We start from the raw sequence: 25,754 nt of genomic DNA, 5'->3' as shown, positions 1-25,754 counted from the left end.
ATTGATAGGAAAGCAGTTGGAAAGTCAAACCGGAGCACCAGGAGAGGGGCTCTTCGTTGAGTTTTAGAAACCTTTCGTATTCACAGTGTGTCCATTCTCTAGGTTTCCCGTACACGTTATAGCTGTAGTAATATTCCCTTCAACCTGGAGAGCTGGGACCCATGGAATGGGTGCCATGCATTATTGCTTTAAAGGGTCTGCATTTGCTCACCCAATCTCACCAATCCTCTCAGTCCCAAGTGTCCAGCCTTATGCCACATCCAGCTGTCATTGTAGATAGGGTCATTCCAGGTTGCATCAGCGACCCTGAAGGAATTGTGAAGAATTACCCTGTTTCTTTGTTCTGTTTTTGAAATTCCTGTTTAGAGTGGGTTTGAGCTGATTCTCGCTGCCATGTTTATGCCAGTCTAGACACACTTGATTCCCTTACGGAGACATATCAATACCTAGGTTTTAAGATTCTTACTAGTCAGATCTATTCCTCTGCGGGAAATATGGGGTTTTGAGTCCCTTTCACTGAGGAAGGTGTAGGTCTTGTCTATTCCATAGTTGGTTTTTGGAACGGTACCTGTGCTTATATCAAACTCTGGTTTGATGCATCACCCCACCTCTCCTTCCCCCTTAAGCAGGCATAAGAGTGTTTTCTAAATGTGAGACTCTGTTCTCTTCCCTAACTCAGTTCATGTGTAGCCATGTTTTCAGTATCTTCCTAAGTGATATCTTATGATAAGTTTCTTTTCCTGTGTGACTTCTTTCACTTAGAATCATCGTACCTGAATCCACTCATTTTGCTGCTACTGGTCTTATGACATTGATTTCATGGCTGAGGGATATTCCATCGTACGTAATTTCCACAATGTTTGGAACAATTTTTATATTTCCTGGGATATTTCAGGTGTACCCAGGTTGAGGTTCTTGTAAGCAGTGCAGCCCTCAATTTGGGGGTGGCTCTGTGTTATGGATTTTCAGTTTTCCCAAGGTATATTCCCTAGACTGGAAGTGCCCTTGGCTCTGTAGCTCTGTTGTTTACTTGTTTTAGGGAACACAATGCACTCCTCCAGTGAGGCAGTTGGCAACTTACATCCCACCCATCAGCATAACAAGGCTCCCTGTTCTCCAGGGCCTGTCTTGCCTTTCTGGTTTTTACACATTTTGTGGATGTCCCTTTTGACCAGTGGGAAGTGATACTTCTTTGTAGTGCAGATTTGCATTGCCCGCTTGCTTGCTTGGCCAAAAAGGGCGTATGCGTTTTCTCCTGAATATATTCAGGAGAAAACGCATACGCCCATTTTGGCCAAGTGCATCATTGTCGAAGTTGTGCCCCTCTTCCTGTGCTTTACAGGCGATTCCAACGTACCTCTTGAAATCTCTTTCCTGCTATTCTGCCTCGCTTTCAAGTCCGCCTCGTTGCCTTCCCTCAACAGATTTTTGGACGATAGTTGGCCTTGATTACTCTGCCAGTTTGTGAATTGCTGTGCCCCTGAGCTCCATTTTTCAACTCGTTTCTTGTGAGCTGAACGCAAGTCCAAACTTTTGGTTCAGGACCTATACTGGTTCCCGGTGGGTGGCTGAGACTTTGGTTAATTCTTCTTCCTGCCGGGAAATTAGAGTGACATGTGCCCATCCAAATGCCTAACAGCTACTCTCTCATTGGTTCTCCGTCTTCCCTTTCATCCTCTGCCAAATTGGCAAACTGTGCGAACCAGGAGCTTAAAGGGGCTGTCTCTCCAAGTTGGGAGATTGATAGGAAAGCAGTTGGAAAGTCAAACCGGAGCACCAGGAGAGGGGCTCTTCGTTGAGTTTTAGAAACCTTTCGTATTCACAGTGTGTCCATTCTCTAGGTTTCCCGTACATGTTATAGCTGTAGTAATATTCCCTTCAACCTGGAGAGCTGGGACCCATGGAATGGGTGCCATGCATTATTGTTTTAAAGGGTCTGCATTTGCTCACCCAATCTCACCAATCCTCTCAGTCCCAAGTGTCCAGCCTTATGCCACATCCAGCTGTCATTGTAGATAGGGTCATTCCAGGTTGCATCAGAGACCCTGAAGGAATTGTGAAGAATTACCCTGTTTCTCTGTTCTGTTTTTGAAATAACTGTTTAGAGTGGGTTTGAGCTGATTCTCGCTGCCATGTTTATGCCAGTCTAGACACACTTGATTCCCTTACGGAGACATATCAATACATAGGTTTTAAGATTCTTACTAGTCAGATCTATTCCTCTGCGGGAAATATGGGGTTTTGAGTCCCTTTCACTGAGGAAGGTGTAGGTCTTGTCTATTCCATAGTTGGTTTTTGGAACGGTACCTGTGCTTATATCAAACTCTGGTTTGATGCATCACCCCACCTCTCCTTCCCCCTTAAGCAAGCATAAGAGTGTTTTCTAAATGTGAGACTCTGTTCTCTTGCCTAACTCAGTTCATGTGTAGCCATGTTTACAGGATCTTCCTAAGTGATATCTTATGATAAGTTTCTTTTCCTGTGTGACTTCTTTCACTTAGAATCATCGTACCTGAATCCACTCATTTTGCTGCTACTGGTCTTATGACATTGATTTCGTGGCTGAGGGATATTCCATCGTACGTAAGCTCCACAATGTTTGGAACCATTTTTATATTTCCTGGGATATTTCAGGTGTACCCAGGTTGAGGTTCTTGTAAGCAGTGCAGCCCTCAAATTGGGGGTGGCTCTGTGTTATGGATTTTCAGTTTTCCCAAGGTATATTCCCTAGACTGGAAGTGCCCTTGGCTCTGTAGCTCTGTTGTTTACTTGTTTTAGGGAACACAATGCACTCCTCCAGTGAGGCAGTTGGCAACTTACATCCCACCCATCAGCATAACAAGGCTCCCTGTTCTCCAGGGCCTGTCTTGCCTTTCTGGTTTTTACACATTTTGTGGATGTCCCTTTTGACCAGTGGGAAGTGATACTTCTTTGTAGTGCAGATTTGCATTGCCCGCTTGCTTGCTTGGCCAAAAAGGGCGTATGCGTTTTCTCCTGAATATATTCAGGAGAAAACGCATACGCCCTTTTTGGCCAAGTGCATCATTGTCGAAGTTGTGCCCCTCTTCCTGTGCTTTACAGGCGATTCCAACGTACCTCTTGAAATCTCTTTCCTGCTATTCTGCCTCGCTTTCAAGTCCGCCTCGTTGCCTTCCCTCAACAGATTTTTGGACGATAGTTGGCCTTGATTACTCTGCCAGTTTGTGAATTGCTGTGCCCCTGAGCTCCATTTTTCAACTCGTTTCTTGTGAGCTGAACGCAAGTCCAAACTTTTGGTTCAGGACCTATACTGGTTCCCGGTGGGTGGCTGAGACTTTGGTTAATTCTTCTTCCTGCCGGGAAATTAGAGTGACATGTGCCCATCCAAATGCCTAACAGCTACTCTCTCATTGGTTCTCCCTCTTCCCTTTCATCCTCTGCCAAATTGGCAACCTGTGCGAACCAGGAGCTTAAAGGGGCTGTCTCTCCAAGTTGGGAGATTGATAGGAAAGCAGTTGGAAAGTCAAACCGGAGCACCAGGAGAGGGGCTCTTCGTTGAGTTTTAGAAACCTTTCGTATTCACAGTGTGTCCATTCTCTAGGTTTCCCGTACATGTTATAGCTGTAGTAATATTCCCTTCAACCTGGAGAGCTGGGACCCATGGAATGGGTGCCATGCATTATTGCTTTAAAGGGTATGCATTTGCTCACCCAATCTCACCAATCCTCTCAGTCCCAAGTGTCCAGCCTTATGCCACATCCAGCTGTCATTGTAGATAGGGTCATTCCAGGTTGCATCAGAGACCCTGAAGGAATTGTGAAGAATTACCCTGTTTCTTTGTTCTGTTTTTGAAATAACTGTTTAGAGTGGGTTTGAGCTGATTCTCGCTGCCATGTTTATGCCAGTCTAGACACACTTGATTCCCTTACGGAGACATATCAATACATAGGTTTTAAGATTCTTACTAGTCAGATCTATTCCTCTGCGGGAAATATGGGGTTTTGAGTCCCTTTCACTGAGGAAGGTGTAGGTCTTGTCTATTCCATAGTTGGTTTTTGGAACGGTACCTGTGCTTATATCAAACTCTGGTTTGATGCATCACCCCACCTCTCCTTCCCCCTTAAGCAGGCATAAGAGTGTTTTCTAAATGTGAGACTCTGTTCTCTTCCCTAACTCAGTTCATGTGTAGCCATGTTTTCAGGATCTTCCTAAGTGATATCTTATGATAAGTTTCTTTTCCTGTGTGACTTCTTTCACTTAGAATCATCGTACCTGAATCCACTCATTTTGCTGCTACTGGTCTTATGACATTGATTTCATGGCTGAGGGATATTCCATCGTACGTAATTTCCACAATGTTTGGAACCATTTTTATATTTCCTGGGATATTTCAGGTGTACCCAGGTTGAGGTTCTTGTAAGCAGTGCAGCCCTCAAATTGGGGGTGGCTCTGTGTTATGGATTTTCAGTTTTCCCAAGGTATATTCCCTAGACTGGAAGTGCCCTTGGCTCTGTAGCTCTGTTGTTTACTTGTTTTAGGGAACACAATGCACTCCTCCAGTGAGGCAGTTGGCAACTTACATCCCACCCATCAGCATAACAAGGCTCCCTGTTCTCCAGGGCCTGTCTTGCCTTTCTGGTTTTTACACATTTTGTGGATGTCCCTTTTGACCAGTGGGAAGTGATACTTCTTTGTAGTGCAGATTTGCATTGCCCGCTTGCTTGCTTGGCCAAAAAGGGCGTATGCGTTTTCTCCTGAATATATTCAGGAGAAAACGCATACGCCCTTTTTGGCCAAGTGCATCATTGTCGAAGTTGTGCCCCTCTTCCTGTGCTTTACAGGCGATTCCAACGTACCTCTTGAAATCTCTTTCCTGCTATTCTGCCTCGCTTTCAAGTCCGCCTCGTTGCCTTCCCTCAACAGATTTTTGGACGATAGTTGGCCTTGATTACTCTGCCAGTTTGTGAATTGCTGTGCCCCTGAGCTCCATTTTTCAACTCGTTTCTTGTGAGCTGAACGCAAGTCCAAACTTTTGGTTCAGGACCTATACTGGTTCCCAGTGGGTGGCTGAGACTTTGGTTAATTCTTCTTTCTGCCGGGAAATTAGAGTGACATGTGCCCATCCAAATGCCTAACAGCTACTCTCTCATTGGTTCTCCCTCTTCCCTTTCATCCTCTGCCAAATTGGCAACCTGTACGAACCAGGAGCTTAAAGGGGCTGTCTCTCCAAGTTGGGAGATTGATAGGAAAGCAGTTGGAAAGTCAAACCGGAGCACCAGGAGAGGGGCTCTTCGTTGAGTTTTAGAAACCTTTCGTATTCACAGTGTGTCCATTCTCTAGGTTTCCCGTACATGTTATAGCTGTAGTAATATTCCCTTCAACCTGGAGAGCTGGGACCCATGGAATGGGTGCCATGCATTATTGTTTTAAAGGGTCTGCATTTGCTCACCCAATCTCACCAATCCTCTCAGTCCCAAGTGTCCAGCCTTATGCCACATCCAGCTGTCATTGTAGATAGGGTCATTCCAGGTTGCATCAGAGACCCTGAAGGAATTGTGAAGAATTACCCTGTTTCTTTGTTCTGTTTTTGAAATAACTGTTTAGAGTGGGTTTGAGCTGATTCTCGCTGCCATGTTTATGCCAGTCTAGACACACTTGATTCCCTTACGGAGACATATCAATACATAGGTTTTAAGATTCTTACTAGTCAGATCTATTCCTCTGCGGGAAATATGGGGTTTTGAGTCCCTTTCACTGAGGAAGGTGTAGGTCTTGTCTATTCCATAGTTGGTTTTTGGAACGGTACCTGTGCTTATATCAAACTCTGGTTTGATGCATCACCCCACCTCTCCTTCCCCCTTAAGCAGGCATAAGAGTGTTTTCTAAATGTGAGACTCTGTTCTCTTGCCTAACTCAGTTCATGTGTAGCCATGTTTACAGGATCTTCCTAAGTGATATCTTATGATAAGTTTCTTTTCCTGTGTGACTTCTTTCACTTAGAATCATCGTACCTGAATCCACTCATTTTGCTGCTACTGGTCTTATGACATTGTTTTCGTGGCTGAGGGATATTCCATCGTACGTAAGCTCCACAATGTTTGGAACCATTTTTATATTTCCTGGGATATTTCAGGTGTACCCAGGTTGAGGTTCTTGTAAGCAGTGCAGCCCTCAATTTGGGGGTGGCTCTGTGTTATGGATTTTCAGTTTTCCCAAGGTATATTCCCTAGACTGGAAGTGCCCTTGGCTCTGTAGCTCTGTTGTTTACTTGTTTTAGGGAACACAATGCACTCCTCCAGTGAGGCAGTTGGCAACTTACATCCCACCCATCAGCATAACAAGGCTCCCTGTTCTCCAGGGCCTGTCTTGCCTTTCTGGTTTTTACACATTTTGTGGATGTCCCTTTTGACCAGTGGGAAGTGATACTTCTTTGTAGTGCAGATTTGCATTGCCCGCTTGCTTGCTTGGCCAAAAAGGGCGTATGCGTTTTCTCCTGAATATATTCAGGAGAAAACGCATACACCCTTTTTGGCCAAGTGCATCATTGTCGAAGTTGTGCCCCTCTTCCTGTGCTTTACAGGCGATTCCAACGTACTTCTTGAAATCTCTTTCCTGCTATTCTGCCTCGCTTTCAAGTCCGCCTCGTTGCCTTCCCTCAACAGATTTTTGGACGATAGTTGGCCTTGATTACTCTGCCAGTTTGTGAATTGCTGTGCCCCTGAGCTCCATTTTTCAACTCGTTTCTTGTGAGCTGAACGCAAGTCCAAACTTTTGGTTCAGGACCTATACTGGTTCCCGGTGGGTGGCTGAGACTTTGGTTAATTCTTCTTCCTGCCGGGAAATTAGAGTGACATGTGCCCATCCAAATGCCTAACAGCTACTCTCTCATTGGTTCTCCCTCTTCCCTTTCATCCTCTGCCAAATTGGCAACCTGTGCGAACCAGGAGCTTAAAGGGGCTGTCTCTCCAAGTTGGGAGATTGATAGGAAAGCAGTTGGAAAGTCAAACCGGAGCACCAGGAGAGGGGCTCTTCGTTGAGTTTTAGAAACCTTTCGTATTCACAGTGTGTCCATTCTCTAGGTTTCCCGTACATGTTATAGCTGTAGTAATATTCCCTTCAACCTGGAGAGCTGGGACCCATGGAATGGGTGCCATGCATTATTGCTTTAAAGGGTCTGCATTTGCTCACCCAATCTCACCAATCCTCTCAGTCCCAAGTGTCCAGCCTTATGCCACATCCAGCTGTCATTGTAGATAGGGTCATTCCAGGTTGCATCAGAGACCCTGAAGGAATTGTGAAGAATTACCCTGTTTCTTTGTTCTGTTTTTGAAATAACTGTTTAGAGTGGGTTTGAGCTGATTCTCGCTGCCATGTTTATGCCAGTCTAGACACACTTGATTCCCTTACGGAGACATATCAATACATAGGTTTTAAGATTCTTACTAGTCAGATCTATTCCTCTGCGGGAAATATGGGGTTTTGAGTCCCTTTCACTGAGGAAGGTGTAGGTCTTGTCTATTCCATAGTTGGTTTTTGGAACGGTACCTGTGCTTATATCAAACTCTGGTTTGATGCCTCACCCCACCTCTCCTTCCCCCTTAAGCAGGCATAAGAGCGTTTTCTAAATGTGAGACTCTGTTCTCTTGCCTAACTCAGTTCATGTGTAGCCATGTTTACAGGATCTTCCTAAGTGATATCTTATGATAAGTTTCTTTTCCTGTGTGACTTCTTTCCCTTAGAATCATCGTACCTGAATCCACTCATTTTGCTGCTACTGGTCTTATGACATTGATTTCGTGGCTGAGGGATATTCCATCGTACGTAAGTTCCACAATGTTTGGAACCATTTTTATATTTCCTGGGATATTTCAGGTGTACCCAGGTTGAGGTTCTTGTAAGCAGTGAAGCCCTCAATTTGGGGGTGGCTCTGTGTTATGGATTTTCAGTTTTCCCAAGGTATATTCCCTAGACTGGAAGTGCCCTTGGCTCTGTAGCTCTGTTGTTTACTTGTTTTAGGGAACACAATGCACTCCTCCAGTGAGGCAGTTGGCAACTTACATCCCGCCCATCAGCATAACAAGGCTCCCTGTTCTCCAGGGCCTGTCTTGCCTTTCTGGTTTTTACACATTTTGTGGATGTCCCTTTTGACCAGTGGGAAGTGATACTTCTTTGTAGTGCAGATTTGCATTGCCCGCTTGCTTGCTTGGCCAAAAAGGGCGTATGCGTTTTCTCCTGAATATATTCAGGAGAAAACGCATACACCCTTTTTGGCCAAGTGCATCATTGTCGAAGTTGTGCCCCTCTTCCTGTGCTTTACAGGCGATTCCAACGTACCTCTTGAAATCTGTTTCCTGCTATTCTGCCTCGCTTTCAAGTCCGCCTCGTTGCCTTCCCTCAACAGATTTTTGGACGATAGTTGGCCTTGATTACTCTGCCAGTTTGTGAATTGCTGTGCCCCTGAGCTCCATTTTTCAACTCGTTTCTTGTGAGCTGAACGCAAGTCCAAACTTTTGGTTCAGGACCTATACTGGTTCCCGGTGGGTGGCTGAGACTTTGGTTAATTCTTCTTCCTGCCGGGAAATTAGAGTGACATGTGCCCATCCAAATGCCTAACAGCTACTCTCTCATTGGTTCTCCCTCTTCCCTTTCATCCTCTGCCAAATTGGCAACCTGTGCGAACCAGGAGCTTAAAGGGGCTGTCTCTCCAAGTTGGGAGATTGATAGGAAAGCAGTTGGAAAGTCAAACCGGAGCACCAGGAGAGGGGCTCTTCGTTGAGTTTTAGAAACCTTTCGTATTCACAGTGTGTCCATTCTCTAGGTTTCCCGTACATGTTATAGCTGTAGTAATATTCCCTTCAACCTGGAGAGCTGGGACCCATGGAATGGGTGCCATGCATTATTGTTTTAAAGGGTCTGCATTTGCTCACCCAATCTCACCAATCCTCTCAGTCCCAAGTGTCCAGCCTTATGCCACATCCAGCTGTCATTGTAGATAGGGTCATTCCAGGTTGCATCAGAGACCCTGAAGGAATTGTGAAGAATTACCCTGTTTCTTTGTTCTGTTTTTGAAATAACTGTTTAGAGTGGGTTTGAGCTGATTCTCGCTGCCATGTTTATGCCAGTCTAGACACACTTGATTCCCTTACGGAGACATATCAATACATAGGTTTTAAGATTCTTACTAGTCAGATCTATTCCTCTGCGGGAAATATGGGGTTTTGAGTCCCTTTCACTGAGGAAGGTGTAGGTCTTGTCTATTCCATAGTTGGTTTTTGGAACGGTACCTGTGCTTATATCAAACTCTGGTTTGATGCCTCACCCCACCTCTCCTTCCCCCTTAAGCAGGCATAAGAGCGTTTTCTAAATGTGAGACTCTGTTCTCTTGCCTAACTCAGTTCATGTGTAGCCATGTTTACAGGATCTTCCTAAGTGATATCTTATGATAAGTTTCTTTTCCTGTGTGACTTCTTTCCCTTAGAATCATCGTACCTGAATCCACTCATTTTGCTGCTACTGGTCTTATGACATTGATTTCGTGGCTGAGGGATATTCCATCGTACGTAAGTTCCACAATGTTTGGAACCATTTTTATATTTCCTGGGATATTTCAGGTGTACCCAGGTTGAGGTTCTTGTAAGCAGTGCAGCCCTCAATTTGGGGGTGGCTCTGTGTTATGGATTTTCAGTTTTCCCAAGGTATATTCCCTAGACTGGAAGTGCCCTTGGCTCTGTAGCTCTGTTGTTTACTTGTTTTAGGGAACACAATGCACTCCTCCAGTGAGGCAGTTGGCAACTTACATCCCGCCCATCAGCATAACAAGGCTCCCTGTTCTCCAGGGCCTGTCTTGCCTTTCTGGTTTTTACACATTTTGTGGATGTCCCTTTTGACCAGTGGGAAGTGATACTTCTTTGTAGTGCAGATTTGCATTGCCCGCTTGCTTGCTTGGCCAAAAAGGGCGTATGCGTTTTCTCCTGAATATATTCAGGAGAAAACGCATACACCCTTTTTGGCCAAGTGCATCATTGTCGAAGTTGTGCCCCTCTTCCTGTGCTTTACAGGCGATTCCAACGTACCTCTTGAAATCTGTTTCCTGCTATTCTGCCTCGCTTTCAAGTCCGCCTCGTTGCCTTCCCTCAACAGATTTTTGGACGATAGTTGGCCTTGATTACTCTGCCAGTTTGTGAATTGCTGTGCCCCTGAGCTCCATTTTTCAACTCGTTTCTTGTGAGCTGAACGCAAGTCCAAACTTTTGGTTCAGGACCTATACTGGTTCCCGGTGGGTGGCTGAGACTTTGGTTAATTCTTCTTCCTGCCGGGAAATTAGAGTGACATGTGCCCATCCAAATGCCTAACAGCTACTCTCTCATTGGTTCTCCCTCTTCCCTTTCATCCTCTGCCAAATTGGCAACCTGTGCGAACCAGGAGCTTAAAGGGGCTGTCTCTCCAAGTTGGGAGATTGATAGGAAAGCAGTTGGAAAGTCAAACCGGAGCACCAGGAGAGGGGCTCTTCGTTGAGTTTTAGAAACCTTTCGTATTCACAGTGTGTCCATTCTCTAGGTTTCCCGTACATGTTATAGCTGTAGTAATATTCCCTTCAACCTGGAGAGCTGGGACCCATGGAATGGGTGCCATGCATTATTGTTTTAAAGGGTCTGCATTTGCTCACCCAATCTCACCAATCCTCTCAGTCCCAAGTGTCCAGCCTTATGCCACATCCAGCTGTCATTGTAGATAGGGTCATTCCAGGTTGCATCAGAGACCCTGAAGGAATTGTGAAGAATTACCCTGTTTCTTTGTTCTGTTTTTGAAATAACTGTTTAGAGTGGGTTTGAGCTGATTCTCGCTGCCATGTTTATGCCAGTCTAGACACACTTGATTCCCTTACGGAGACATATCAATACATAGGTTTTAAGATTCTTACTAGTCAGATCTATTCCTCTGCGGGAAATATGGGGTTTTGAGACCCTTTCACTGAGGAAGGTGTAGGTCTTGTCTATTCCATAGTTGGTTTTTGGAACGGTACCTGTGCTTATATCAAACTCTGGTTTGATGCATCACCCCACCTCTCCTTCCCCCTTAAGCAGGCATAAGAGTGTTTTCTAAATGTGAGACTCTGTTCTCTTGCCTAATTCAGTTCATGTGTAGCCATGTTTACAGGATCTTCCTAAGTGATATCTTATGATAAGTTTCTTTTCCTGTGTGACTTATTTCCCTTAGAATCATCGTACCTGAATCCACTCATTTTGCTGCTACTGGTCTTATGACATTGATTTCGTGGCTGAGGGATATTCCATCGTACGTAAGTTCCACAATGTTTGGAACCATTTTTATATTTCCTGGGATATTTCAGGTGTACCCAGGTTGAGGTTCTTGTAAGCAGTGCAGCCCTCAATTTGGGGGTGGCTCTGTGTTATGGATTTTCAGTTTTCCCAAGGTATATTCCCTAGACTGGAAGTGCCCTTGGCTCTGTAGCTCTGTTGTTTACTTGTTTTAGGGAACACAATGCACTCCTCCAGTGAGGCAGTTGGCAACTTACATCCCGCCCATCAGCATAACAAGGCTCCCTGTTCTCCAGGGCCTGTCTTGCCTTTCTGGATTTTACACATTTTGTGGATGTCCCTTTTGACCGGTGGGAAGTGATACTTCTTTGTAGTGCAGATTTGCATTGCCCGCTTGCTTGCTTGGCCAAAAAGGGCGTATGCGTTTTCTCCTGAATATATTCAGGAGAAAACGCATACGCCCTTTTTGGCCAAGTGCATCATTGTCGAAGTTGTGCCCCTCTTCCTGTGCTTTACAGGCGATTCCAACGTACCTCTTGAAATCTCTTTCCTGCTATTCTGCCTCGCTTTCAAGTCCGCCTCGTTGCCTTCCCTCAACAGATTTTTGGACGATAGTTGGCCTTGATTACTCTGCCAGTTTGTGAATTGCTGTGCCCCTGAGCTCCATTTTTCAACTCATTTCTTGTGAGCTGAACGCAAGTCCAAACTTTTGGTTCAGGACCTATACTGGTTCCCGGTGGGTGGCTGAGACTTTGGTTAATTCTTCTTCCTGCCGGGAAATTAGAGTGACATGTGCCCATCCAAATGCCTAACAGCTACTCTCTCATTGGTTCTCCCTCTTCCCTTTCATCCTCTGCCAAATTGGCAACCTGTGCGAACCAGGAGCTTAAAGGGGCTGTCTCTCCAAGTTGGGAGATTGATAGGAAAGCAGTTGGAAAGTCAAACCGGAGCACCAGGAGAGGGGCTCTTAGTTGAGTTTTAGAAACCTTTCGTATTCACAGTGTGTCCATTCTCTAGGTTTCCCGTACATGTTATAGCTGTAGTAATATTCCCTTCAACCTGGAGAGCTGGGACCCATGGAATGGGTGCCATGCATTTTTGTTTTAAAGGGTCTGCATTTGCTCACCCAATCTCACCAATCCTCTCAGTCCCAAGTGTCCAGCCTTATGCCACATCCAGCTGTCATTGTAGATAGGGTCATTCCAGGTTGCATCAGAGACCCTGAAGGAATTGTGAAGAATTACCCTGTTTCTTTGTTCTGTTTTTGAAATAACTGTTTAGAGTGGGTTTGAGCTGATTCTCGCTGCCATGTTTATGCCAGTCTAGACACACTTGATTCCCTTACGGAGACATATCAATACATAGGTTTTAAGATTCTTACTAGTCAGATCTATTCCTCTGCGGGAAATATGGGGTTTTGAGTCCCTTTCACTGAGGAAGGTGTAGGTCTTGTCTATTCCATAGTTGGTTTTTGGAACGGTACCTGTGCTTATATCAAACTCTGGTTTGATGCCTCACCCCACCTCTCCTTCCCCCTTAAGCAGGCATAAGAGCGTTTTCTAAATGTGAGACTCTGTTCTCTTGCCTAACTCAGTTCATGTGTAGCCATGTTTACAGGATCTTCCTAAGTGATATCTTATGATAAGTTTCTTTTCCTGTGTGACTTCTTTCCCTTAGAATCATCGTACCTGAATCCACTCATTTTGCTGCTACTGGTCTTATGACATTGATTTCGTGGCTGAGGGATATTCCATCGTACGTAAGTTCCACAATGTTTGGAACCATTTTTATATTTCCTGGGATATTTCAGGTGTACCCAGGTTGAGGTTCTTGTAAGCAGTGCAGCCCTCAATTTGGGGGTGGCTCTGTGTTATGGATTTTCAGTTTTCCCAAGGTATATTCCCTAGACTGGAAGTGCCCTTGGCTCTGTAGCTCTGTTGTTTACTTGTTTTAGGGAACACAATGCACTCCTCCAGTGAGGCAGTTGGCAACTTACATCCCGCCCATCAGCATAACAAGGCTCCCTGTTCTCCAGGGCCTGTCTTGCCTTTCTGGTTTTTACACATTTTGTGGATGTCCCTTTTGACCAGTGGGAAGTGATACTTCTTTGTAGTGCAGATTTGCATTGCCCGCTTGCTTGCTTGGCCAAAAAGGGCGTATGCGTTTTCTCCTGAATATATTCAGGAGAAAACGCATACGCCCTTTTTGGCCAAGTGCATCATTGTCGAAGTTGTGCCCCTCTTCCTGTGCTTTACAGGCGATTCCAACGTACCTCTTGAAATCTGTTTCCTGCTATTCTGCCTCGCTTTCAAGTCCGCCTCGTTGCCTTCCCTCAACAGATTTTTGGACGATAGTTGGCCTTGATTACTCTGCCAGTTTGTGAATTGCTGTGCCCCTGAGCTCCATTTTTCAACTCGTTTCTTGTGAGCTGAACGCAAGTCCAAACTTTTGGTTCAGGACCTATACTGGTTCCCGGTGGGTGGCTGAGACTTTGGTTAATTCTTCTTCCTGCCGGGAAATTAGAGTGACATGTGCCCATCCAAATGCCTAACAGCTACTCTCTCATTGGTTCTCCCTCTTCCCTTTCATCCTCTGCCAAATTGGCAACCTGTGCGAACCAGGAGCTTAAAGGGGCTGTCTCTCCAAGTTGGGAGATTGATAGGAAAGCAGTTGGAAAGTCAAACCGGAGCACCAGGAGAGGGGCTCTTCGTTGAGTTTTAGAAACCTTTCGTATTCACAGTGTGTCCATTCTCTAGGTTTCCCGTACATGTTATAGCTGTAGTAATATTCCCTTCAACCTGGAGAGCTGGGACCCATGGAATGGGTGCCATGCATTATTGTTTTAAAGGGTCTGCATTTGCTCACCCAATCTCACCAATCCTCTCAGTCCCAAGTGTCCAGCCTTATGCCACATCCAGCTGTCATTGTAGATAGGGTCATTCCAGGTTGCATCAGAGACCCTGAAGGAATTGTGAAGAATTACCCTGTTTCTTTGTTCTGTTTTTGAAATAACTGTTTAGAGTGGGTTTGAGCTGATTCTCGCTGCCATGTTTATGCCAGTCTAGACACACTTGATTCCCTTACGGAGACATATCAATACATAGGTTTTAAGATTCTTACTAGTCAGATCTATTCCTCTGCGGGAAATATGGGGTTTTGAGTCCCTTTCACTGAGGAAGGTGTAGGTCTTGTCTATTCCATAGTTGGTTTTTGGAACGGTACCTGTGCTTATATCAAACTCTGGTTTGATGCCTCACCCCACCTCTCCTTCCCCCTTAAGCAGGCATAAGAGCGTTTTCTAAATGTGAGACTCTGTTCTCTTGCCTAACTCAGTTCATGTGTAGCCATGTTTACAGGATCTTCCTAAGTGATATCTTATGATAAGTTTCTTTTCCTGTGTGACTTCTTTCCCTTAGAATCATCGTACCTGAATCCACTCATTTTGCTGCTACTGGTCTTATGACATTGATTTCGTGGCTGAGGGATATTCCATCGTACGTAAGTTCCACAATGTTTGGAACCATTTTTATATTTCCTGGGATATTTCAGGTGTACCCAGGTTGAGGTTCTTGTAAGCAGTGCAGCCCTCAATTTGGGGGTGGCTCTGTGTTATGGATTTTCAGTTTTCCCAAGGTATATTCCCTAGACGGGAAGTGCCCTTGGCTCTGTAGCTCTGTTGTTTACTTGTTTTAGGGAACACAATGCACTCCTCCAGTGAGGCAGTTGGCAACTTACATCCCGCCCGTCAGCATAACAAGGCTCCCTGTTCTCCAGGGCCTGTCTTGCCTTTCTGGTTTTTACACATTTTGTGGATGTCCCTTTTGACCGGTGGGAAGTGATACTTCTTTGTAGTGCAGATTTGCATTGCCCGCTTGCTTGCTTGGCCAAAAAGGGCGTATGCGTTTTCTCCTGAATATATTCAGGAGAAAACGCATACACCCTTTTTGGCCAAGTGCATCATTGTCGAAGTTGTGCCCCTCTTCCTGTGCTTTACAGGCGATTCCAACGTACTTCTTGAAATCTCTTTCCTGCTATTCTGCCTCGCTTTCAAGTCCGCCTCGTTGCCTTCCCTCAACAGATTTTTGGACGATAGTTGGCCTTGATTACTCTGCCAGTTTGTGAATTGCTGTGTCCCTGAGCTCCATTTTTCAACTCGTTTCTTGTGAGCTGAACGCAAGTCCAAACTTTTGGTTCAGGACCTATACTGGTTCCCGGTGGGTGGCTGAGACTTTGGTTAATTCTTCTTCCTGCCGGGAAATTAGAGTGACATGTGCCCATCCAAATGCCTAACAGCTACTCTCTCATTGGTTCTCCCTCTTCCCTTTCATCCTCTGCCAAATTGGCAACCTGTGCGAACCAGGAGCTTAAAGGGGCTGTCTCTCCAAGTTGGGAGATTGATAGGAAAGCAGTTGGAAAGTCAAACCGGAGCACCAGGAGAGGGGCTCTTCGTTGAGTTTTAGAAACCTTTCGTATTCACAGTGTGTCCATTCTCTAGGTTTCCCGTACATGTTATAGCTGTAGTAATATTCCCTTCAACCTGGAGAGCTGGGACCCATGGAATGGGTGCCATGCATTATTGCTTTAAAGGGTCTGCATTTGCTCACCCAATCTCACCAATCCTCTCAGTCCCAAGTGTCCAGCCTTATGCCACATCCAGCTGTCATTGTAGATAGGGTCATTCCAGGTTGCATCAGAGACCCTGAAGGAATTGTGAAGAATTACCCTGTTTCTTTGTTCTGTTTTTGAAATAACTGTTTAGAGTGGGTTTGAGCTGATTCTCGCTGCCATGTTTATGCCAGTCTAGACACACTTGATTCCCTTACGGAGACATATCAATACATAGGTTTTAAGATTCTTACTAGTCAGATCTATTCCTCTGCGGGAAATATGGGGTTTTGAGTCCCTTTCACTGAGGAAGGTGTAGGTCTTGTCTATTCCATAGTTGGTTTTTGGAACGGTACCTGTGCTTATATCAAACTCTGGTTTGATGCATCACCCCACCTCTCCTTCCCCCTTAAGCAGGCATAAGAGTGTTTTCTAAATGTGAGACTCTGTTCTCTTGCCTAACTCAGTTCATGTGTAGCCATGTTTACAGGATCTTCCTAAGTGATATCTTATGATAAGTTTCTTTTCCTGTGTGACTTCTTTCACTTAGAATCATCGTACATGAATCCACTCATTTTGCTGCTACTGGTCTTATGACATTGATTTCGTGGCTGAGGGATATTCCATCGTACGTAAGTTCCACAATGTTTGGAACCATTTTTATATTTCCTGGGATATTTCAGGTGTACCCAGGTTGAGGTTCTTGTAAGCTGTGCAGCCCTCAATTTGGGGGTGGCTCTGTCTTATGGATTTTCAGTTTTCCCAAGGTATATTCCCTAGACTGGAAGTGCCCTTGGCTCTGTAGCTCTGTTGTTTACTTGTTTTAGGGAACACAATGCACTCCTCCAGTGAGGCAGTTGGCAACTTACATCCCGCCCATCAGCATAACAAGGCTCCCTGTTCTCCAGGGCCTGTCTTGCCTTTCTGGTTTTTACACATTTTGTGGATGTCCCTTTTGACCGGTGGGAAGTGATACTTCTTTGTAGTGCAGATTTGCATTGCCCGCTTGCTTGCTTGGCCAAAAAGGGCGTATGCGTTTTCTCCTGAATATATTCAGGAGAAAACACATACGCCCTTTTTGGCCAAGTGCATCATTGTCGAAGTTGTGCCCCTCTTCCTGTGCTTTACAGGCGATTCCAACGTACCTCTTGAAATCTCTTTCCTGCTATTCTGCCTCGCTTTCAAGTCCACCTCGTTGCCTTCCCTCAACAGATTTTTGGACGATAGTTGGCCTTGATTACTCTGCCAGTTTGTGAATTGCTGTGCCCCTGAGCTCCATTTTTCAACTCGTTTTTTGTGAGCTGAACGCAAGTCCAAACTTTTGGTTCAGGACCTATACTGGTTCCCGGTGGGTGGCTGAGACTTTGGTTAATTCTTCTTCCTGCCGGGAAATTAGAGTGACATGTGCCCATCCAAATGCCTAACAGCTACTCTCTCATTGGTTCTCCCTCTTCCCTTTCATCCTCTGCCAAATTGGCAACCTGTGCGAACCAGGAGCTTAAAGGGTCTGTCTCTCCAAGTTGGGAGATTGATAGGAAAGCAGTTGGAAAGTCAAACCGGAGCACCAGGAGAGGGGCTCTTCGTTGAGTTTTAGAAACCTTTCGTATTCACAGTGTGTCCATTCTCTAGGTTTCCCGTACACGTTATAGCTGTAGTAATATTCCCTTCAACCTGGAGAGCTGGGACCCATGGAATGGGTGCCATGCATTATTGCTTTAAAGGGTCTGCATTTGCTCACCCAATCTCACCAATCCTCTCAGTCCCAAGTGTCCAGCCTTATGCCACATCCAGCTGTCATTGTAGATAGGGTCATTCCAGGTTGCATCAGCGACCCTGAAGGAATTGTGAAGAATTACCCTGTTTCTTTGTTCTGTTTTTGAAATTCCTGTTTAGAGTGGGTTTGAGCTGATTCTCGCTGCCATGTTTATGCCAGTCTAGACACACTTGATTCCCTTACGGAGACATATCAATACCTAGGTTTTAAGATTCTTACTAGTCAGATCTATTCCTCTGCGGGAAATATGGGGTTTTGAGTCCCTTTCACTGAGGAAGGTGTAGGTCTTGTCTATTCCATAGTTGGTTTTTGGAACGGTACCTGTGCTTATATCAAACTCTGGTTTGATGCATCACCCCACCTCTCCTTCCCCCTTAAGCAGGCATAAGAGTGTTTTCTAAATGTGAGACTCTGTTCTCTTCCCTAACTCAGTTCATGTGTAGCCATGTTTTCAGTATCTTCCTAAGTGATATCTTATGATAAGTTTCTTTTCCTGTGTGACTTCTTTCACTTAGAATCATCGTACCTGAATCCACTCATTTTGCTGCTACTGGTCTTATGACATTGATTTCATGGCTGAGGGATATTCCATCGTACGTAATTTCCACAATGTTTGGAACAATTTTTATATTTCCTGGGATATTTCAGGTGTACCCAGGTTGAGGTTCTTGTAAGCAGTGCAGCCCTCAATTTGGGGGTGGCTCTGTGTTATGGACTTTCAGTTTTCCCAAGGTATATTCCCTAGACTGGAAGTGCCCTTGGCTCTGTAGCTCTGTTGTTTACTTGTTTTAGGGAACACAATGCACTCCTCCAGTGAGGCAGTTGGCAACTTACATCCCACCCATCAGCATAACAAGGCTCCCTGTTCTCCAGGGCCTGTCTTGCCTTTCTGGTTTTTACACATTTTGTGGATGTCCCTTTTGACCAGTGGGAAGTGATACTTCTTTGTAGTGCAGATTTGCATTGCCCGCTTGCTTGCTTGGCCAAAAAGGGCGTATGCGTTTTCTCCTGAATATATTCAGGAGAAAACGCATACGCCCTTTTTGGCCAAGTGCATCATTGTCGAAGTTGTGCCCCTCTTCCTGTGCTTTACAGGCGATTCCAACGTACCTCTTGAAATCTCTTTCCTGCTATTCTGCCTCGCTTTCAAGTCCGCCTCGTTGCCTTCCCTCAACAGATTTTTGGACGATAGTTGGCCTTGATTACTCTGCCAGTTTGTGAATTGCTGTGCCCCTGAGCTCCATTTTTCAACTCGTTTCTTGTGAGCTGAACGCAAGTCCAAACTTTTGGTTCAGGACCTATACTGGTTCCCGGTGGGTGGCTGAGACTTTGGTTAATTCTTCTTCCTGCCGGGAAATTAGAGTGACATGTGCCCATCCAAATGCCTAACAGCTACTCTCTCATTGGTTCTCCCTCTTCCCTTTCATCCTCTGCCAAATTGGCAACCTGTGCGAACCAGGAGCTTAAAGGGGCTGTCTCTCCAAGTTGGGAGATTGATAGGAAAGCAGTTGGAAAGTCAAACCGGAGCACCAGGAGAGGGGCTCTTCGTTGAGTTTTAGAAACCTTTCGTATTCACAGTGTGTCCATTCTCTAGGTTTCCCGTACATGTTATAGCTGTAGTAATATTCCCTTCAACCTGGAGAGCTGGGACCCATGGAATGGGTGCCATGCATTATTGTTTTAAAGGGTCTGCATTTGCTCACCCAATCTCACCAATCCTCTCAGTCCCAAGTGTCCAGCCTTATGCCACATCCAGCTGTCATTGTAGATAGGGTCATTCCAGGTTGCATCAGAGACCCTGAAGGAATTGTGAAGAATTACCCTGTTTCTCTGTTCTGTTTTTGAAATAACTGTTTAGAGTGGGTTTGAGCTGATTCTCGCTGCCATGTTTATGCCAGTCTAGACACACTTGATTCCCTTACGGAGACATATCAATACATAGGTTTTAAGATTCTTACTAGTCAGATCTATTCCTCTGCGGGAAATATGGGGTTTTGAGTCCCTTTCACTGAGGAAGGTGTAGGTCTTGTCTATTCCATAGTTGGTTTTTGGAACGGTACCTGTGCTTATATCAAACTCTGGTTTGATGCATCACCCCACCTCTCCTTCCCCCTTAAGCAAGCATAAGAGTGTTTTCTAAATGTGAGACTCTGTTCTCTTGCCTAACTCAGTTCATGTGTAGCCATGTTTACAGGATCTTCCTAAGTGATATCTTATGATAAGTTTCTTTTCCTGTGTGACTTCTTTCACTTAGAATCATCGTACCTGAATCCACTCATTTTGCTGCTACTGGTCTTATGACATTGATTTCGTGGCTGAGGGATATTCCATCGTACGTAAGCTCCACAATGTTTGGAACCATTTTTATATTTCCTGGGATATTTCAGGTGTACCCAGGTTGAGGTTCTTGTAAGCAGTGCAGCCCTCAAATTGGGGGTGGCTCTGTGTTATGGATTTTCAGTTTTCCCAAGGTATATTCCCTAGACTGGAAGTGCCCTTGGCTCTGTAGCTCTGTTGTTTACTTGTTTTAGGGAACACAATGCACTCCTCCAGTGAGGCAGTTGGCAACTTACATCCCACCCATCAGCATAACAAGGCTCCCTGTTCTCCAGGGCCTGTCTTGCCTTTCTGGTTTTTACACATTTTGTGGATGTCCCTTTTGACCAGTGGGAAGTGATACTTCTTTGTAGTGCAGATTTGCATTGCCCGCTTGCTTGCTTGGCCAAAAAGGGCGTATGCGTTTTCTCCTGAATATATTCAGGAGAAAACGCATACGCCCTTTTTGGCCAAGTGCATCATTGTCGAAGTTGTGCCCCTCTTCCTGTGCTTTACAGGCGATTCCAACGTACCTCTTGAAATCTCTTTCCTGCTATTCTGCCTCGCTTTCAAGTCCGCCTCGTTGCCTTCCCTCAACAGATTTTTGGACGATAGTTGGCCTTGATTACTCTGCCAGTTTGTGAATTGCTGTGCCCCTGAGCTCCATTTATCAACTCGTTTCTTGTGAGCTGAACGCAAGTCCAAACTTTTGGTTCAGGACCTATACTGGTTCCCGGTGGGTGGCTGAGACTTTGGTTAATTCTTCTTCCTGCCAGGAAATTAGAGTGACATGTGCCCATCCAAATGCCTAACAGCTACTCTCTCATTGGTTCTCCCTCTTCCCTTTCATCCTCTGCCAAATTGGCAACCTGTGCGAACCAGGAGCTTAAAGGGGCTGTCTCTCCAAGTTGGGAGATTGATAGGAAAGCAGTTGGAAAGTCAAACCGGAGCACCAGGAGAGGGGCTCTTCGTTGAGTTTTAGAAACCTTTCGTATTCACAGTGTGTCCATTCTCTAGGTTTCCCGTACATGTTATAGCTGTAGTAATATTCCCTTCAACCTGGAGAGCTGGGACCCATGGAATGGGTGCCATGCATTATTGCTTTAAAGGGTCTGCATTTGCTCACCCATTCTCACCAATCCTCTCAGTCCCAAGTGTCCAGCCTTATGCCACATCCAGCTGTCATTGTAGATAGGGTCATTCCAGGTTGCATCAGAGACCCTGAAGGAATTGTGAAGAATTACCCTGTTTCTTTGTTCTGTTTTTGAAATAACTGTTTAGAGTGGGTTTGAGCTGATTCTCGCTGCCATGTTTATGCCAGTCTAGACACACTTGATTCCCTTACGGAGACATATCAATACATAGGTTTTAAGATTCTTACTAGTCAGATCTATTCCTCTGCGGGAAATATGGGGTTTTGAGTCCCTTTCACTGAGGAAGGTGTAGGTCTTGTCTATTCCATAGTTGGTTTTTGGAACGGTACCTGTGCTTATATCAAACTCTGGTTTGATGCATCACCCCACCTCTCCTTCCCCCTTAAGCAGGCATAAGAGTGTTTTCTAAATGTGAGACTCTGTTCTCTTCCCTAACTCAGTTCATGTGTAGCCATGTTTTCAGGATCTTCCTAAGTGATATCTTATGATAAGTTTCTTTTCCTGTGTGACTTCTTTCACTTAGAATCATCGTACCTGAATCCACTCATTTTGCTGCTACTGGTCTTATGACATTGATTTCATGGCTGAGGGATATTCCATCGTACGTAATTTCCACAATGTTTGGAACCATTTTTATATTTCCTGGGATATTTCAGGTGTACCCAGGTTGAGGTTCTTGTAAGCAGTGCAGCCCTCAAATTGGGGGTGGCTCTGTGTTATGGATTTTCAGTTTTCCCAAGGTATATTCCCTAGACTGGAAGTGCCCTTGGCTCTGTAGCTCTGTTGTTTACTTGTTTTAGGGAACACAATGCACTCCTCCAGTGAGGCAGTTGGCAACTTACATCCCACCCATCAGCATAACAAGGCTCCCTGTTCTCCAGGGCCTGTCTTGCCTTTCTGGTTTTTACACATTTTGTGGATGTCCCTTTTGACCAGTGGGAAGTGATACTTCTTTGTAGTGCAGATTTGCATTGCCCGCTTGCTTGCTTGGCCAAAAAGGGCGTATGCGTTTTCTCCTGAATATATTCAGGAGAAAACGCATACGCCCTTTTTGGCCAAGTGCATCATTGTCGAAGTTGTGCCCCTCTTCCTGTGCTTTACAGGCGATTCCAACGTACCTCTTGAAATCTCTTTCCTGCTATTCTGCCTCGCTTTCAAGTCCGCCTCGTTGCCTTCCCTCAACAGATTTTTGGACGATAGTTGGCCTTGATTACTCTGCCAGTTTGTGAATTGCTGTGCCCCTGAGCTCCATTTTTCAACTCGTTTCTTGTGAGCTGAACGCAAGTCCAAACTTTTGGTTCAGGACCTATACTGGTTCCCAGTGGGTGGCTGAGACTTTGGTTAATTCTTCTTCCTGCCGGGAAATTAGAGTGACATGTGCCCATCCAAATGCCTAACAGCTACTCTCTCATTGGTTCTCCCTCTTCCCTTTCATCCTCTGCCAAATTGGCAACCTGTACGAACCAGGAGCTTAAAGGGGCTGTCTCTCCAAGTTGGGAGATTGATAGGAAAGCAGTTGGAAAGTCAAACCGGAGCACCAGGAGAGGGGCTCTTCGTTGAGTTTTAGAAACCTTTCGTATTCACAGTGTGTCCATTCTCTAGGTTTCCCGTACATGTTATAGCTGTAGTAATATTCCCTTCAACCTGGAGAGCTGGGACCCATGGAATGGGTGCCATGCATTATTGTTTTAAAGGGTCTGCATTTGCTCACCCAATCTCACCAATCCTCTCAGTCCCAAGTGTCCAGCCTTATGCCACATCCTGCTGTCATTGTAGATAGGGTCATTCCAGGTTGCATCAGAGACCCTGAAGGAATTGTGAAGAATTACCCTGTTTCTTTGTTCTGTTTTTGAAATAACTGTTTAGAGTGGGTTTGAGCTGATTCTCGCTGCCATGTTTATGCCAGTCTAGACACACTTGATTCCCTTACGGAGACATATCAATACATAGGTTTTAAGATTCTTACTAGTCAGATCTATTCCTCTGCGGGAAATATGGGGTTTTGAGTCCCTTTCACTGAGGAAGGTGTAGGTCTTGTCTATTCCATAGTTGGTTTTTGGAACGGTACCTGTGCTTATATCAAACTCTGGTTTGATGCATCACCCCACCTCTCCTTCCCCCTTAAGCAGGCATAAGAGTGTTTTCTAAATGTGAGACTCTGTTCTCTTGCCTAACTCAGTTCATGTGTAGCCATGTTTACAGGATCTTCCTAAGTGATATCTTATGATAAGTTTCTTTTCCTGTGTGACTTCTTTCACTTAGAATCATCGTACCTGAATCCACTCATTTTGCTGCTACTGGTCTTATGACATTGATTTCGTGGCTGAGGGATATTCCATCGTACGTAAGCTCCACAATGTTTGGAACCATTTTTATATTTCCTGGGATATTTCAGGTGTACCCAGGTTGAGGTTCTTGTAAGCAGTGCAGCCCTCAATTTGGGGGTGGCTCTGTGTTATGGATTTTCAGTTTTCCCAAGGTATATTCCCTAGACTGGAAGTGCCCTTGGCTCTGTAGCTCTGTTGTTTACTTGTTTTAGGGAACACAATGCACTCCTCCAGTGAGGCAGTTGGCAACTTACATCCCACCCATCAGCATAACAAGGCTCCCTGTTCTCCAGGGCCTGTCTTGCCTTTCTGGTTTTTACACATTTTGTGGATGTCCCTTTTGACCAGTGGGAAGTGATACTTCTTTGTAGTGCAGATTTGCATTGCCCGCTTGCTTGCTTGGCCAAAAAGGGCGTATGCGTTTTCTCCTGAATATATTCAGGAGAAAACGCATACGCCCTTTTTGGCCAAGTGCATCATTGTCGAAGTTGTGCCCCTCTTCCTGTGCTTTACAGGCGATTCCAACGTACCTCTTGAAATCTCTTTCCTGCTATTCTGCCTCGCTTTCAAGTCCGCCTCGTTGCCTTCCCTCAACAGATTTTTGGACGATAGTTGGCCTTGATTACTCTGCCAGTTTGTGAATTGCTGTGCCCCTGAGCTCCATTTTTCAACTCGTTTCTTGTGAGCTGAACGCAAGTCCAAACTTTTGGTTCAGGACCTATACTGGTTCCCGGTGGGTGGCTGAGACTTTGGTTAATTCTTCTTCCTGCCGGGAAATTAGAGTGACATGTGCCCATCCAAATGCCTAACAGCTACTCTCTCATTGGTTCTCCCTCTTCCCTTTCATCCTCTGCCAAATTGGCAACCTGTGCGAACCAGGAGCTTAAAGGGGCTGTCTCTCCAAGTTGGGAGATTGATAGGAAAGCAGTTGGAAAGTCAAACCGGAGCACCAGGAGAGGGGCTCTTCGTTGAGTTTTAGAAACCTTTCGTATTCACAGTGTGTCCATTCTCTAGGTTTCCCGTACATGTTATAGCTGTAGTAGTAATATTCCCTTCAACCTGGAGAGCTGGGACCCATGGAATGGGTGCCATGCATTATTGTTTTAAAGGGTCTGCATTTGCTCACCCAATCTCACCAATCCTCTCAGTCCCAAGTGTCCAGCCTTATGCCACATCCAGCTGTCATTGTAGATAGGGTCATTCCAGGTTGCATCAGAGACCCTGAAGGAATTGTGAAGAATTACCCTGTTTCTTTGTTCTGTTTTTGAAATAACTGTTTAGAGTGGGTTTGAGCTGATTCTCGCTGCCATGTTTATGCCAGTCTAGACACACTTGATTCCCTTACGGAGACATATCAATACATAGGTTTTAAGATTCTTACTAGTCAGATCTATTCCTCTGCGGGAAATATGGGGTTTTGAGTCCCTTTCACTGAGGAAGGTGTAGGTCTTGTCTATTCCATAGTTGGTTTTTGGAACGGTACCTGTGCTTATATCAAACTCTGGTTTGATGCATCACCCCACCTCTCCTTCCCCCTTAAGCAGGCATAAGAGTGTTTTCTAAATGTGAGACTCTGTTCTCTTGCCTAACTCAGTTCATGTGTAGCCATGTTTACAGGATCTTCCTAAGTGATATCTTATGATAAGTTTCTTTTCCTGTGTGACTTCTTTCACTTAGAATCATCGTACCTGAATCCACTCATTTTGCTGCTACTGGTCTTATGACATTGATTTCGTGGCTGAGGGATATTCCATCGTACGTAAGCTCCACAATGTTTGGAACCATTTTTATATTTCCTGGGATATTTCAGGTGTACCCAGGTTGAGGTTCTTGTAAGCAGTGCAGCCCTCAATTTGGGGGTGGCTCTGTGTTATGGATTTTCAGTTTTCCCAAGGTATATTCCCTAGACTGGAAGTGCCCTTGGCTCTGTAGCTCTGTTGTTTACTTGTTTTAGGGAACACAATGCACTCCTCCAGTGAGGCAGTTGGCAACTTACATCCCACCCATCAGCATAACAAGGCTCCCTGTTCTCCAGGGCCTGTCTTGCCTTTCTGGTTTTTACACATTTTGTGGATGTCCCTTTTGACCAGTGGGAAGTGATACTTCTTTGTAGTGCAGATTTGCATTGCCCGCTTGCTTGCTTGGCCAAAAAGGGCGTATGCGTTTTCTCCTGAATATATTCAGGAGAAAACGCATACGCCCTTTTTGGCCAAGTGCATCATTGTCGAAGTTGTGCCCCTCTTCCTGTGCTTTACAGGCGATTCCAACGTACCTCTTGAAATCTCTTTCCTGCTATTCTGCCTCGCTTTCAAGTCCGCCT

Source organism: Mesoplodon mirus (assembly GCF_964341445.2).
Source record: "Mesoplodon mirus genome assembly, chromosome: 9".
In the NCBI taxonomy this organism is placed as follows: domain Eukaryota; kingdom Metazoa; phylum Chordata; class Mammalia; order Artiodactyla; family Ziphiidae; genus Mesoplodon; species Mesoplodon mirus.
The sequence above is the reverse complement of the archived record's forward strand: the minus strand, read 5'-3'. Positions refer to the sequence as shown.